This window comes from Chenopodium quinoa, unplaced genomic scaffold (genome assembly GCF_001683475.1).
Source record: "Chenopodium quinoa cultivar QQ74 unplaced genomic scaffold, ASM168347v1, whole genome shotgun sequence".
NCBI classification, from domain to species: Eukaryota; Viridiplantae; Streptophyta; class Magnoliopsida; order Caryophyllales; family Amaranthaceae; genus Chenopodium; species Chenopodium quinoa.
In genome coordinates this window covers 281,177-293,818 of record NW_018742484.1, presented here as the reverse complement: position 1 = coordinate 293,818, position 12,642 = coordinate 281,177, and positions in this window count along the sequence as shown.

Here is a 12,642-nt window from a genome sequence, read left to right as displayed (position 1 = left end):
ACAAGGAGCAGTCGGCTAAGAAACCCTCCACTTCACGGAAGAGGAAGCCAGTTCAAGGGCGAGAGGCTACTCCTCATCCTAAATCTAGGAAGTGGGAGCCACCTGCCCTTGATTTCACAAAATACCGTTTTCCTACTCCAGGAAATAGGAAACCTGTTCGTCATATTCAGGCGGACGGGTCGGGGAAAACATACACAGACGCTCGGCTACTGCTAGAACAGAAGAAGAGTGACCGATTGTCAGAGTCGGCCTCTACTTCAAACTTCCAAGACAGTCTGCGAAATACCTCGATGAGGCATACTCAGTCGTATCATGAGAGTCAGTTAGGCGGCACCTCCCGTCAGTCCGGCTTTCATAGCGACCAGGCGGTACCAAACTTACCGTTTGTACCGCAACAACAGTATTTTTTACAGCTGAGCGCGGGGAAATTAGGTCGTTGACTAACCTCCTCACGGCCAAACAAAATTTATTATAATCCTAAACTAACCCCTAAACAAGTCTAGTGGTAAGTTCGGAGTCGAACCACAAGGAACGGTAATGTTGGATTGTTCTCGATCTAATGCTTAAGCTACGCCGAAGTCGGTTTATGGATAGTGGACACTACAACTACACTAACACACATATAAAGATCAAGATCTTACAAAGTCTACTAGGGGCAAAGATCCACTTTGAACAATTAACAAGTTAATGGGAATCGATTTGATAATCAATCATGCAAAGAAAGAATTAAAATGGGAATTAATTACCATCAAGAGCAATCTCTCAAATTCCTAGCCTAGATCCCTCATTGACTAGGTGCATAGAAGAAATTTACCCAAAATGCAATCAAATATATAAATTCTAATTCACAATCCCTTGTCAAACTAGAACTAACATGCAATTAAGTTTGCTATCTTGGGAGATCAATCCAATCTAAAACAAACAACATGCCATCATCAATTCAATCAATTTACTCACACAATTATCATCAAATTTATCTCAAATAACTCAATTAACCATAACAAAGCTTCACTCAACACCTAGTAGAAGGAAATCTACTCAAACATGATTAACAAAGCAATTAATAAAGCATAAAGAGAGAAGAGAGTAAGAAATGCTCATTGATATAAAATGGAGATCTTCAAATCATCAAATTCCTCCTTTGATTATCCAAAATCCATGAAAACCATTGTTTCTCTCACTTTCTCTCTCCAAAATTTGAGAGTTTCTCTCTCTAAAAACCTAAAACTACTGAAAATATGAATTCTCCCCTCTAAAATGAGCAAAAAATCTATTTATAGCCCTTACTAAATTGCCTAGGAAGCTCCGCAAAAAGTCGAGCAGCGCGTAGAGGAGCGGGCGTGCACCCCTCAGGAGCGGGCGCTCCAAACTTTCTGCCAAACCTTCTGCCAAACTTCAAAATTGCACACCCTGTGAGGAGCGGGCGTGCGGCCTTGAGAAGCGGGGCACCTGGCTGCGGACTGGGCAAACCGCTCAGCTTCAAATGAGCATATCTCCCACGTTTTACATCGGAATTGAGCATATGACCTGTCGTTGGAAAGCTCTCAAGATAAGCTTTCATCTACAATTGGAATCGCCCCAAAATGTTTTGTAGATCAAAAGATATAGGCGTTTGAAGTATGATCTTTGCAAATCAAGTGCACATTTCTTCATTACTTGTTCTTTTATGCTTTATATTTCTTCAATCTTGAGCAATGAACTTATCCAAGTGTTCCTAAACATAAGAGTAAACCAATAAAGTTTAATCTAATGTCATAAGCCACCAAAATATGCAAGAAAAGCCAAAATTGAGCAATAACGACATTTCACACATAAACATGACAAATGTAGTAAAACGTTATTAAAACCAAGTAAAAAGATAGAAAAACTATGAAAAACTAACTAGAAAACTCCTAAAAATAGCGACATAAATGACACTTATCAAATTCCCCCAAGCTTAACTTTTGCTCGCCCTCGAGCAAAACAAAAGAAACACAAGGGAATGTGATGCATTTTATACAAAGAAAACTAGAAGGGAAAGAATATACACTAACTCACTTTCGTAGGAATCACGAATACATTTAGCGTATGCATCAAGCACTTTAAACCCTTAGATTGCTCTAGAGGACGAGTAAGCTCTCGTAAGGGTGTCCTAAGAGTTTAACCCATAACTCTTGACAAAAATCAAGGCAAAGCAATAAATAAATAAAATAAAATAAATCGAAGTAAGAGAAAAGTTACAAGCGTTCTAGAGTGGACTTTTATGATGGAACAAACACTAATGAATGTCAATATTTCTAAAATAATAAAGGTATGCACGTTCTAAGATGTCCAAGGTTGATTGAAACATAACATATGCTAAGCATAAAGAACTAAAGGAAACACATTCCACCTTTTGTTTCAACCAATCAAACCACGTTCTCTCTACTAGTTTCAAATCCACTTTCAAGTTAGCTTCTCATGATTCCACGAAGGAACCGGAAAATAAATAAGAAATTAAAAACATTGAGAAGGTTACCCGACATCTTGGCTATGCAAACTCGCTCTATAGGCTTGATTCCTATTTCCCGCCATCATTGAATGACTTAACCCTCTAGGATCAAAAGGACTTTCAAGGTATTAACATATAAGCTAGGAGAGTAAAGGTGTGGAGAACTCTTGAAATTGGTGGTAAACCTATGTGAAGCACGGGTGGAACTTCTTCCACAAGATCCAAACGATTCCAAAACAAAAGTGCCAAGTATGCTTATTAAATAACTTTCCCCCAAGCTTATTTAACACAAAATAACAAAAACAGGGAGAGCAACAATAACAAAACCCTTTTTTTTTGTGCTTTACATTCTTCTTTACTTTTTTTTTCAATAATTCCTTTTTCCAAGCTTTTTTTTTTTTTTTAAATGTCCTTGCCTCTTTTAACTTTGGACGGCTTTTTCTCAAAATGCATTTGGTTTTATGCAAAAAATTATATACAACACATACTTGCTTTGCAAATGAACTTATAATTCTAAACTTGCACCATAAACAATAAAACAAGCTCCAAAACAAAATTGCTTCACAAACTAAAGGTAGGATTTAAAGTGAAATCAAGGTTGGAAGGCTTGTATTAAGGTTAGAGAAAAGAATGTATATGGCTCAAATGGGCTAGTAATAGGGGCAAATGCAAACCAAATCCAAAATTGAAAATTAATCCTATAAAAAGAGAAATGTCTTTGTCATCCCCTAAAGTGGCTCAGTCGCGATCTTGGGAGCTAAAAGTCAAGTTCTAGATATGAGAATGCAATAGCCAAGGATCCAAATATGCCGCTCAACAAAGTATGATGAAGGCTAGAACAATTATACCTCACTAGGGATAGCAATAACTAACTCTTGATTTCATATCCACTATAGAGAGCAACTCCATCTTACCACAAGCAAGTGAACTAGAGCTTCATGGTCCCAAAGTTCTTAGCCAACTACCTTAGCATACCATATCCTAGAGTCAACCTAACACATTCTCAAACCGTGCACACCTCTAAAATTTAGGAAGAAAGACAATCAAGAATACAAGTCCAAAAGTATTATGTCCAAAGCAAAAACAAAAGAAAATACATTGCAAATTTGCCTTGATAGAAACAAAAATCTTTTTGTGATTTTCAAGACATAGAAAATGGAAAAGCATATACAAATGTGCATGGAATATATATGAATCAAAATCTAAAAAATATGATAGAATACCCTCCCCCAAGCTTGAATGAGACAACATGCTCAAACATAAATCAAATAATCCATGGGAGGGGAAAACAAGGAGATCAATCCAACAACCCAACATATCTCCTGTTTCAAAGCCACTTTAGGTATCAACCAATGGAGAAAGAGCAAGGAAAGATATTACCGGATTTTAGGTGGGTGTATATACCCGCAAATGACCCAATTAAAATTTTCAAAGCCACTCTTCTCAAGAATTGAATCTTGTTTTCCATATGATAGCAATTGTGGTGCCAAACTTCCTTGATTCTTGATCCAAATCAATGCACCAAAGTATATCAAGTTATGTACCTAGAAAAAGGCACACAAACATTTCCATGAGAGAAAATCTATTCTAAAAAGAAAAGAAAATGAAAGCAATAAAACACGGGTTACTTCCCGAGAAAGGCTTGCTTAAGGTCCAAGCTTGACCGCTCTAGTAAATAATATTGCAACGATCGCAAGAGCTTGTCAAATGCACTACTACACATCTCATAAGATAACAAGTAAGCAAATGATATAATAAGGGCATGCACCAAGATTAGTGCACGCAAAAGAAGGTGAAGAGGGAGTTTCCAAGAAGAAGAAGAATCAAAAGAAAATTCAAGAAAATCAGAAAAAGAATAGAAAGGCAAACTCTCTTCACAAAAATCTTTTTGGGTGGCAAAATCACCCTTTTCCTCAATTGAAGACGAATGAGGGACATAAAAATCTTCATAGGCAAGGGGGTCCCCAATAGGCTCATTAACAAAGGAAGGAAGGGATATAGGAGTGTAGGGGATATGGTTGAAATTCCTTGAAAAAGGGACATGAGAGAAGGGGATAGGAGCAATGGTCTTACAAATGGTCTCTTCTTCACCACCATTCCTCAAATCACCAATTTGAGCATGAAAATCAATCATAGAATCCTCAAAAGAAGAACACTCATGATCATGATCTCCCTCAAACATCCAACTTCCAAGAGGAACTACATAATCCCCTTCACTACAATCATGAACAACAACTCCCTCAACTTCCTTAAAGCCTAAAATCTCAAAGCCATGCATGAATGGATGCAAATTCATTTCAAAATCATCTCTCTCCCATAAAGCATTCTTAATGAACTCACTCAAAAGGCTATGGGTTTTCATTTGACACTCAATAAACACATTAGACATAACCTTAAATGAATCCAAATACTCATGGATAAAAGGATCACAATCATGCACTTGAGACTCATCAAGATGGGAAAAAGGGTTAGGATTTTCAAAATCAACACTCTCTTCATTCTCAACTCCTTCACCATCACTCATATGCTCACCAATGGGATCCTCACACTCTTGGTTGCTCAAAATCATCATCATCATCCTCAACACACACATTAAATTGGGATTTTTCACAAACAAGCATCAAGGGTGACAATTGGCTTTCTAACTCTTCTTTTCTTCTCCTTCCCTCCTCAAGACGCTCCTCATTCTTTTTCATTATCTCTAATTGACCTCTCATAGAATTAAGAATCATTTCCTTACTAGGCCCAAGCTCATTATCAAGCTCAATGCACCTAATTTGAGATTCAAAAGTAGCAATAAGGGATTCAAAAGGTGTTGAAGGTTGAGGCTCAACAAGAGAAGAAGAAGTACAACCAAGATTGGAAAAATCAACATTAAGATCATGAGCATATACATCACATTGGGGAGTGGGGGCACAATCAAACACATGAGATTCATCATTAAGGGAACGAAGCACATCACAAGAAGGCATGGTAAATAATGAAGAATATTGAAACACACCATTAGCATCAACTTGAGCATGTACCTCATCATCATGAACAAAAGAGGAAATAGAGTTGAAATCATGTGTTTTAGGTTCACTTAATGGATCATGTAACAAATCATGGGAATTCATGCTAATATTAGAAGTATCAACACATTGCATATCAATAATAGAATCATGATTACCCTTATTATAGACATCCCAAGCAAACCAAACATAAAAATCCCAAGCATCATCAATTGATAATGCTCTAAATTCACCATTATGCATGCATTCAACTTCATCCCTAGTTTGCTCATTCAAACCAAAATAACAAATCTCACAAGCCTCCCAAAGACTACAACAATCAAAATCCAAATATCCCTCAAGTCTATTGAAATATTCACAAAAAGGCTCATTGTCATATTGAGGAAACGAGTTACTTGCCATTTTTTTTACAAAAACAAGCAAAAATTAAAAAAATAAAATAAAAAGAAAAGTATACACAAAGACCTAGACTCAAGCAATCAAAAACAATCAAGCATTGACACCGTTCCCCGGCAACGGCGCCATTTTGAGCGCGGGGAAATTAGGTCGTTGACTAACCTCCTCACGGCCAAACAAAATTTATTATAATCCTAAACTAACCCCTAAACAAGTCTAGTAGTAAGTTCGGAGTCGAACCACAAGGAACGGTAATGTTGGATTGTTCTCGATCTAATGCTTAAGCTACGCCGAAGTCGGTTTATGGATAGTGGACACTACAACTACACTAACACACATATAAAGATCAAGATCTTACAAAGTCTACTAGGGGCAAAGATCCACTTTGAACAATTAACAAGTTAATGGGAATCGATTTGATAATCAATCATGCAAAGAAAGAATTAAAATGGGAATTAATTACCATCAAGAGCAATCTCTCAAATTCCTAGCCTAGATCCCTCATTGACTAGGTGCATAGAAGAAATTTACCCAAAATGCAATCAAATATATAAATTCTAATTCACAATCCCTTGTCAAACTAGAACTAACATGCAATTAAGTTTGCTATCTTGGGAGATCAATCCAATCTAAAACAAACAACATGCCATCATCAATTCAATCAATTTACTCACACAATTATCATCAAATTTATCTCAAATAACTCAATTAACCATAACAAAGCTTCACTCAACACCTAGTAGAAGGAAATCTACTCAAACATGATTAACAAAGCAATTAATAAAGCATAAAGAGAGAAGAGAGTAAGAAATGCTCATTGATATAAAATGGAGATCTTCAAATCATCAAATTCCTCCTTTGATTATCCAAAATCCATGAAAACCATTGTTTCTCTCACTTTCTCTCTCCAAAATTTGAGAGTTTCTCTCTCTAAAAACCTAAAACTACTGAAAATATGAATTCTCCCCTCTAAAATGAGCAAAAAATCTATTTATAGCCCTTACTAAATTGCCTAGGAAGCTCCGCAAAAAGTCGAGCAGCGCGTAGAGGAGCGGGCGTGCACCCCTCAGGAGCGGGCGCTCCAAACTTTCTGCCAAACCTTCTGCCAAACTTCAAAATTGCACACCCTGTGAGGAGCGGGCGTGCGGCCTTGAGAAGCGGGGCACCTGGCTGCGGACTGGGCAAACCGCTCAGCTTCAAATGAGCATATCTCCCACGTTTTACATCGGAATTGAGCATATGACCTGTCGTTGGAAAGCTCTCAAGATAAGCTTTCATCTACAATTGGAATCGCCCCAAAATGTTTTGTAGATCAAAAGATATAGGCGTTTGAAGTATGATCTTTGCAAATCAAGTGCACATTTCTTCATTACTTGTTCTTTTATGCTTTATATTTCTTCAATCTTGAGCAATGAACTTATCCAAGTGTTCCTAAACATAAGAGTAAACCAATAAAGTTTAATCTAATGTCATAAGCCACCAAAATATGCAAGAAAAGCCAAAATTGAGCAATAACGACATTTCACACATAAACATGACAAATGTAGTAAAACGTTATTAAAACCAAGTAAAAAGATAGAAAAACTATGAAAAACTAACTAGAAAACTCCTAAAAATAGAGACATAAATGACACTTATCAACAGCCACCTCCGTTTGGTGGACATGCAGCAAAAAATGTCCAACCTATGGACTGGCAGCTACGGTTGCTTAGACTTGGTGAACAGCCGTCGGCCTTCTCCAAGGAAATTACTGAAGCCGCTCAGCCGGCCAAAGTGAAAAATGTATTAGTAGGCGCCTATGACGGCACTACTAACCCAGAAGACCATCTGATGGCATTCACAACCTGATGTACCTTCAAGGGTTGGATGATCCCACTTGGTGCAAGTGTTTCCCAGCGACTCTCAAAGGAATCGCACAACAATGGTTCGGCAACCTGCCGACTGGTTGTGTAAATAACTTCAAGACGATTGCTTACTTATTCACCTCTAACTTCGCCATGAACATCCCTGCGAAGAAGACGACCCTTGATTTAGGAACAATTCAGCAGGGCGAGAAGGAGGGGCTTCGTTCTTACATCAGGCGGCTTAACCTGATGAGAATACATATTCAAGGGTTACCGGATGAAGTAGCCTATACTGACTTTTTCAGAGGTCTCAAAGACGGGTCGACCTTCAAATTTGATTTGGTCCGAAAGAGGGTGGCGACTCTTCAAGAGGCCTTGATTGAAGCAGAAGCCTATATACAGGCGACTGATCTTTGTAGTACGGTAAAACAGTCAGAGGCGGCCCCTCCGAGAAACTTTCGCCACACTCAGGCGGCACCATGTCATGCTCAATCCCAAGAAATGTGTCTTTGGAGTTGAGTCTGGGAAATTTCTCGGATTCCTTATCAATCAGAGAGGAATAGAGGCGAACCCTGAGAAGGTGCAGGCGGTCATCGACATGCAATCGCCTCGTACCATCCGAGAGGTTCAGAAGTTAACAGGTTGTCTGGCGGCCTTAGGAAGATTTCTAAGCCGATCAGGCGACAAATGCCTATACTTTTTCCAGGCAATTAAGAAAAAGGCAAGGTTTGAATGGGGGGCGGATGCTGAGGCGGCCTTCCAGAAATTGAAAGTTCACTTGCATTCCTTGCCGAGGCTGGTCAGCCCTTTGCCCAAAGAAGTACTCTACATGTACCTGGCCGTCTCTGATCATGCGTTAAGCGCTGTTCTCCTTGCTGAAAGAGACGGCTGTCAGCTCCCGGTCTACTTTGTCAGTCATGTACTGAAAAATGCCGAGTTGAGGTATCCCTTAGTGGAGAAATTTGGTCTTGCACTCTTCATGGCTGTTAAAAAGTTGAAGCCCTACTTTTTGGCACATGCAGTCGTCGTGTATACAGACCAACCTATCAAGCGGCCACTGACCATCATGGAGTCGTCAGGCCGAATGATCAAATGGGCCATAGAAATACAGAGCCTCGAAGTTACTTTCGAGCCTAGAAAAGCAGTGAAGGGGCAAGCCTTTGCTGACTTTATTGTTGAGATGACTCGTCCTCCTGACTCTCAAGTTACAGACCAAGTGTGGAAGGTATATGTGGACGGAAGCTCTACTTCAAATGGTTGTGGAGCAGGCGTCATATGTCAGTCGCCAGAGGGCGACAGGTACGAGTATGCTCTACGCTTCAGTTTTCAGGCCTTAAACAATGAGGCAGAATATGAAGCTTTACTAGCCGGAATCCGCATGTGCAAGGCGGCAGGGGCAAGAAAAATAGACGCCTGTTCCGATTCACAATTGATAGTGAGTCAGTACAATGGCGAATACGAAGCAACCCATCCGGCCATGATCAAGTATTTACAGGCGGTCCGACAAGCAGTCGGCTCCCTTGAGGATTTCCATCTGACCCAAGTGCCGAGATCAGAAAACAACCAGGCGGATGCACTTTCAAAATTAGCATCATCCGCCTCCTGTGATACTCCTCGAACTGTTTTTTGGGAAGTAATGGAGAGGAGAAGCATTGAGGAAGAACCTATTGGAATCTTAGACAGAAGCTCAACCTGGATGGATCCAATCAGGGCATATCTGACAAATGGTACCCTGCCGGATGATCATCAACAGGCGGCAACACTGAAAAAACGAGCAACCAGTTTTGAAATAATAAAGGGAGAACTTCACAAAAGGGGGTACCTTCAACCCTTCTTAAAGTGTGTTACTCCAGAAAAGGGGCGAGAGATACTAGATGATCTTCACTCTGGTTACTGTGCTTCCCATATAGGCGGTAGGACGCTTGCTCAACGGGCAAGGCGGCAGGGCTACTTTTGGCCTACTTTGGAAGCAGATGTGATGGAGATGGTGAAAAAATGTGAGAAGTGCCAAAGGTTTGGCAAACTAATTCACCGTCCGGCTACTGACCTCACTACCATTCATAGCCCACTACCGTTTGCTAAGTGGGGCATGGATATTCTGGGTCCATATACGCCTGCTACAGGCGGAAGGAGGTACATACTTGTTGTCGTCGACTACTTCACTAAATGGGTAGAGGCGGAGGCTGTAAAGGGAATCAAGACGAAGGATGTAATTTCATTCATTTGGAAAAATGTCATCACTCGGTTCGGGGTTCCCATGTCTATGGTTTTTGATAATGGTCCCCAATTTGAGACGCCTGTTCTCAGAAGCTGGTTGGGTGACCAAGGAATTGCACACTACTTTGCATCTGTCGGCCGTCCACAAGCAAACGGCCAGGTAGAAGCCTTTAATAAAATCATCTCAGACGGTCTCAAGAAAAAGATTGAACGAGCAGGCGGCCTATGGGCGGATGAATTACCACATGTTCTCTGGGCCATTAGGACGACTGGAGAAACTCCATTCCTCCTAACTTATGGTGCGGAAGCTGTTCTTCCAATAGAACACTACGATCCGACTCTTCGAGTAATGCTATATAACGAAGAGGCAAACTGGGAAGCCATGCGCCTGGCATTAGACTCACTTCCTGAAAGGAGGGGCAATGTTGTCTTGCGCCATAAAATTTACCGCCTGAAGATGACTAGATAATACAACAAAAAGTACACAGGCGTCCACTCAAAGTGGGGGACTTTGTACTTAGAAAAATGGAAGCAGTTGGAAGGGCTAATGAGTCTGGCAAACTAACTCCCAACTGGGAAGGACCCTACCGAATCTGTGAAGAGGTCAGGGACGGTACCTACCGTCTGGAAACACCAGACGGCCAACCGTTGCCTCGAACTTGGAATGCAGATAATCTTAAGAAATATTTCTTTTGAATGATATAAATAGTCAAGGGCTACTTAATAAAAGTTTGCATACTTAATATTCAATTTTGTACTAAGAGGGGCACGCCTACTAACAAACAGTCGGCTACTCTCCAAACTCAGTTTTCATTTTTACTTAAGAGGGGCAGGCCGCCTATACAATTACAGTCGGCTACTCTCCATTGAGTATTTTACTCTATCTTCAGAGGGGCATGCCGTCTGTACCTTTACAGTCGGCTACTCTCCATTGAGTATTTTACTCTATCTTCAGAGGGGCATGCCGTCTGTACCTTTACAGTCGGCTACTCTCCATTGAGTATTTTACTCTATCTTCAGAGGGGCATGCCGTCTGTACCCTTACAGTCGGCTACTCTCCATTGAGTATTTTACTCTATCTTCAGAGGGGCATGCCGCCTGTACCTTTACAGTCGGCTACTCTCCATTGAATATTTTACTCTATCACCATAGGGGCATGCCGTCTGGATATATAGTCGGCTACTCTCCATAGAAGAGGGCCGACTGGTTCCAAAGCACACAGCCACCCCCCTTATATTTAGCTAAAAATGATCAGGGCCTGGCCGACCCTGTGCCTAAACAGGCGGCTACCCTCCTCTTACTTAGCACCTACGTTCACCAAGAACTAACCAAGGCCACAAGCCGAATGATCAGACCAGGCGCCAAGCCAACTGATCCAATCTTCAAAACTAATACGACCTGTCCCAACATCATAGCAGGCGTCCGGCGGCATCCCTCCGGATGAAATTCGTCGCAGAGAGCAGCTCCCTTTTGGGTGGAACATTGCTCTATAAACTAATTACACGACACCTATACGACTGTCCCCAAGGGCAACCACGTAGCCGTTTTTGAGACAAGGATAACTCTATCACTAACCAAACCAGTGGTAGCAGTTGACATCTGAGTCAGATGACCGCCTGTATTACTTGGGATAAATGCAGGGGGTACCTCTTGAGTTAATAGCCAACAAACATTGGCGAATCAAAAGGTTCAGCCGGCCTCCGCCGCCTGGTACCTTTACTACTCAAGCAGGAGTGACGACGACTGAGTAACACCAAAGTTAACTCATAGTCACTCTCTCAAACTTAGTATGGAGCCTAAAAGGTATGAGTCGTCCGCCTGTTTTTAGCAAACAGGGGCTCTCAACCACTACTCCTGCTAGGTTAACAACCTATGAGTTAAAAGCCAACAAACATTGGCGAATAAAGGGGAACAACCGGTACCCACCGCTTGATACCTCTACTACTCAGTTACTTGGCGACTAGATAACAATCATGTTTACTTGGTCACTCCTTAAAAATTTAGTATGAAACTAAAAAGGTGTTCATACAGCACCTGTTCACACTAGATTAAATATGGCGGGGAACAGTCGGCCTAGACGGCCTAAAGTCTCTAGCCTAAAAACATGATAAGTAGGAAACCACTTTCCTACTTGGTTAATTTTATATGACAGAACCGCCTGCCTAAAGGGGATCTAGTCTTTAAAATGGTTCGAATACCGATTGGATAAATGTCCGACTGATCGTCTAGCCTGGAAACAGACGACCAGTCGTCCAGGGGCATAGGCGGCGTGACTAACTATCTGTACCTGTCTGCAATTGTCGGCCATGTAAAACAGTCGGTATAGTGTACAATTGGATATCAGAATATTCAATACTTGAACAAGTTTGAAGCAAAACAAAAATATTCATTAAAAGGAAGCCGGTCATTAAAGACCGGCAAAATATTCAGAGCCCCGGCCCCCTGGCCGGGTAAATACAAACAAACGGCACGCAGGCCGTGGAAAGAAGACATAAAGCTTAAGAAGGGGGCAGATCTTCAATATTAGCAGCTGCCGCCTGGTCAGCACTCTTCTTGCTGGACTCGGCTTCAGCTGCATCCTTCTTTGATGCATTACCCCCAAGCGGCACAAGCGCCACTACCGGCTGCTCCTCCTCCTCCAACGCCTCTTCCTCAGCAGCCGCCAGGATCTCTTGATTATATCTATCAGAACACTGGCGGTACG